Source organism: Trachemys scripta, chromosome 13, assembly GCF_013100865.1.
Source record: "Trachemys scripta elegans isolate TJP31775 chromosome 13, CAS_Tse_1.0, whole genome shotgun sequence".
NCBI classification, from domain to species: Eukaryota; Metazoa; Chordata; order Testudines; family Emydidae; genus Trachemys; species Trachemys scripta.
The window spans coordinates 530,751-535,340 of record NC_048310.1 but is presented as its reverse complement, the minus strand read 5'-3'; positions in this window follow the sequence as shown (position 1 = coordinate 535,340).

Below are 4,590 nucleotides of genomic sequence, written 5' to 3'. Positions count from 1 at the left end.
TTGGCCTTCCTGATCTCATTTCTGCATGCCTGAGCAATATTTTTATACTCGTCCCTGGTCATTTGTCCAATCTTCCATTTCTTGTAAGCTTCTTTTTTGTGTTTAAGATCAGCAAGGATTTCACTGTTAAGCCAAGCTGGTCGCCTGCCATATTTACTATTCTTTCTACACATTGGGATGTTTTTTTCCTGCAACCTCAATAAGGATTCTTTAAAATAAAGCCAGCGGCAAACAGCGGAGAGGCTAACAGAGGGAGTTTGCCTGGGATCTGTCCGAGAGGAGGTATGCTACGTGCTGCATTGGGGGGCTGTGTTGGCGAGTATCTGAGTGTCTGTTGCGGGGACAGTTTGTCAGTTTGACCGTGTTCTTGATTGTTTGAAAAGTGTGAATTGGGAGTGCTTTGTTCCAGGTGGGCCTTGAGTGGGCCTGACTGTTATAAAAAGGCAGTCAGCAGCGAACCAGCTGAGCGGCGAACAGTGAAGAGGCTAACAGAGGGAGTTTGCCTGGGGACAGCCCACAGATGCTTTCATCTTGCAGGCTTCTCTGAGTAGTTACTGCAACAGCTGAGAAAGCTCTTAGGTAATATGGACGGTGAGTGATCAGTTGTTGTGACCTGCACAGGATGTGCCATGTTTGTCTTTCTTCCACAGGACAGAAGCGACTTTGTCTGTACAAAGTGCAAACTGGTCTCCATATTGGAAGAGAAGGTTCAAGGTCTGGAGAAACAAGTATCAACATTGCATTGCATAAGACAGATGTCAGGATATGCTTCTACAGGCACAACATTCTGAAGAATCACAGCAGGCTGTGCAGCGGGGACAGAAGGACGGTGAAGAAATTTGACAGCATGTGACCTCCAGAAGAAGAAAGGGGAGCGTCCATGTACCAGCAAAGCAGATACAGGTGAGCAACCATTTTCATGTTCTCTCCACAGGCACTAATGCGGAGAGTGGACTAGATGATACATCAGAGGGAAGGGAGCAGAAGGAGACTCCACCGATTGGAAGGCATGAGATGCACTGTCCGAGGGATGGGGGTTCCATGACCACTGCTCCCAAGAGGAGGAGGAGGGTGATGGTGGTTGGGGACTCTCTCCTCAGGGGGACTGAGTCATCTTTCTGCCGTCCCGACCGGGAAAATTGAGAAGTCTGCTGCTTGCCAGGAGCTAGGATTCACGATGTGATGGAGAGACTGTTGAGACTCATCAAGCCCTCGGATGGCTATCCCTTCCTGCTTTTCCACGTGGGCACCAATGATACTGCCAAGAATGACCTTGAGCGGATCACTGCAGACTACGTGGCTCTGAGAAGAAGGATAAAGGAGTTTGAGGCACAAGTGGTATAATAATAATAGTTAATGGAGATATCCCATCTCCTAGAACTGGAAGGGACCGTGAAAGGTCATCAAGTCCAGCCCCCTGCCTTCACTAGCAGGACCAAGTACAGATTTTGCCCCAGATGCCCAAGTGGCCCCTTCAAGGATTGAACTCACAACCCTGGGTTTAGCAGGCCAATGCGCAGACCACTGAGCTATGGTGTTCTTGTCCATCTTCCCTGTGGAAGGAAAAGACCCGGGTAGAGACCGTCAAATCATGGAAGTCAATGAATGGCTACGCAGGTGATGTCGGAGAGAAGGCTTTGGATTCTTTGACCACAGGATGGTGTTCCAAGAAAAAGGAGTGCTAGGCAGAGATGGGCTCCACTTAACGAAGAGAGGGAAGAGCATCTTCACAAGCAGGCTGGCTAATCTAGTGAGGAGGGCTTTAAACTAGGTTCACTGGGGGAAGGAGACCAAAGCCTCGAGGTAAGTGGGATGCCGGGAGGAAGCACGAGCAGAAGAGCGCAAGAGAGGAGGACTCCTGCCTCATACTGAGAATGCAGGATGCTCAGCGAGTTATCTTAAATGTCTATACACAAATGCAAGAAGCCTGGGAAACAAGCAGGGAGAACTGGAAGTCCTGGCACAGTCAAGGAATTATAATGTGATTGGAATCAGAGACCTGGTGGAATAAAGCACATGACTGGAGTACTGTCATGGATAGATATAAACTGTTCAGGAAGGACAAGCAGGGCAGGAAAGGTGGGGGATTTGCATTGTATGTAAGAGAGCAGTATGACTGCTCAGAGCTCCAGTATGAAACTGCAGAAAAACCTGAGAGTCGCTGGATTAAGTTTAGAAGTGTGAGCAACAAGGGTGATGTCATTGTGGAGTCTGCTATAGACCATCAGACCAGGGGATGTGGTGGACGAGGCTTTCTTCTGGCAACTAACAGAAGTTACTAGATCACAGTCCCTGGTTCTCATGGGAGACTTCAATCACCCTGATATCTCCTGGGAGAGCAATACAGCGGTGCACAGACAATCCAGGAAGTTTTTGGAAAGTGTAGGGGACAATTTCCTGGTGCAAGTGCTGGAGGAACCAACTAGGGGCAGAGATCTTCTTGACCTGCTGCTCACAAACCAGGAAGAATTAGTAGGGGAAGCAAAAGTGGATGGGAACCTGGGAGGCAGTGACCATGAGAGGGTCGAGTTCAGGATCCTGACACAAGGAAGAAAGAAGAGCAGCAAAATATGGACCCTGGACTTCAGAAAAGCAGACTTTGACTCCCTCAGGGAACTGATGGGAGGGATCCCCTGGGAGACTAATATGAGGGGGAAAGGAGTCCAGGAAAGCTTCTTCTCATTTCTCTTTTTATAGGTGGGCACTATATTTGCCCTCTTCCAGTCTACTGGAATCTCTCCCGTCTTCCATGATTTCTCAGAGATAATCACTAATGGCTCAGATATCTCCTCAGTCAGCTCCTTGAGTATTCTAGGATGCATTTCATCAGGCCCTCGTGACTTGAAGACATCTAATTTGTCCAAGTAATTTTTAACTTGTTCTTTCCCTATTTCAGCCTCCTCTGAGCTTACCTCATTTTCACTGGTATTTACTGTGTTAAACGTCCAATCACCACCAACCTTCTTGGTGACAACTGAAACAAAGTCATTAAGCACCCCTGCCATTTCCACATTTTCTGTTATTATTCCCCCTCCCCGCTCTTTGAGTAACAGCCCTACCCTGTCTTTGGTCTTCCTCTTGCTTCTAATGTATTTGATTTTTAGATCATTGAAGATCTTCTGGTTAAGCCAGGGTGGTCTCTTGCCATACTTCCTATCTTTCCTGTGCAGTGGGATAGTTTCCTCTTGTGCCCTTAATGTCTCTTTGAAAAACTGCCAACTGTCTTCTATTGTTTTTCCCCTTAGACTTGCTTCCCATGGGATCTTACCTACCAACTCCCTGAGTTAGCTAAAGTCTTTATTTTGCTGTTCTCCCTCCTGCCATTCCTTAGAATCATGAACTCTATCATTTCATGATCACTTTCACCCAAGCTGCCTTCCACTTTCAAATTCTCAGCCATTTCCTCCCTATTTGTCAAAACCAAATCTAGAACAGCCTCTCCCCTAGTAGCCATCTCCACCTTCTGAAATACAAAAATTTCTCCAATACATTCCAAGAACGTATTGGATAATCTGTGCCCTGCTGTGTTATTTCCCCCAACAGATGTCTGGGTAGTTGAAGTCCCCACATCGCCACCAAGTCTTGTGCTTTGGATGATTTTGTTAGATGTTTAAAAAAAGAGACGTGATGAAGTGGGAATTTTTTGTAATATTTTTATGAAGCCTGTGGGTGCCTGTTTCCACTATATGCTGCACTGTTACCTAGTGAGTGGAAAGGGCTGTTTGCTCTCAGGGCGAACTAAGGTACATGTGTGAATGGTGCCCAGCTGTCTGGGCCTTAGGCCCCATATCAATGGAGCACCTGAGAGGACAATGGCAAATCCAATTGCTCCGACCAGGGGTCGGCAACCTTTCAGAAGTGGTGTGCCGAGTCTTCATTTATTCCTTTAAGTGCCGGTAATACATTTTAACGTTTTTTTAGAAGGGGGTCTCTCTCTAAGTGTATATTATATAACTAAACTATTGTATGTAAAGTAAACAAGGTTTTCAAAATGTTTAAGAAGCTTCATTTAAAATTAAATAAAAATCCTGATCTTACGCCGCCAGCCTGCTCAGCCCGCTGGGTGGGGGGTTCAGAGCAGAGGCCTGGGTGTGGGGGGGGGACTCGAGGTCAGGGCAGAGGGCTGAGGGGGTGGGGGGGTGAAGGGCAGAAGGCTGGGTGTTGGGAGCAACTTGAGGTCAGGGTAGAGGGCTAGGAAGTGTGAGGGGTGCAGGGCAGAAGGTTGGGTGTGTGGGGGGGTTCAGGTCAGAGGGCTGGGGCTGTGAGGGTGCAGGGCAGAGGGATGGGTGTGTGTTGGGGTGGGCGGGTGCAGGGCAGAAGGCTGGGGTGCTCAGCTCGTGGGGGTGCTCCCAGCCCCCTGACCTGAGCGTCTCAGGGCAGGGGGCTGGGAGGGATATGCCCTGTTCCACCCCCTTCCCCCAGGCCCGTCCCTATCTCTCTCTGCCAGCTCTACGGAGCAGCGAGCACGCCGCGCTCGGCTCTGCTCCTCGGGGGGGTGGGGGGGCGGAATGCACCACGTTGTGCGAAGAAATGGGGGAGGGGGGAAGCTTGGCTGCCGCAGGACCAAGCTTCTGCCTCCTGCCCCCACAG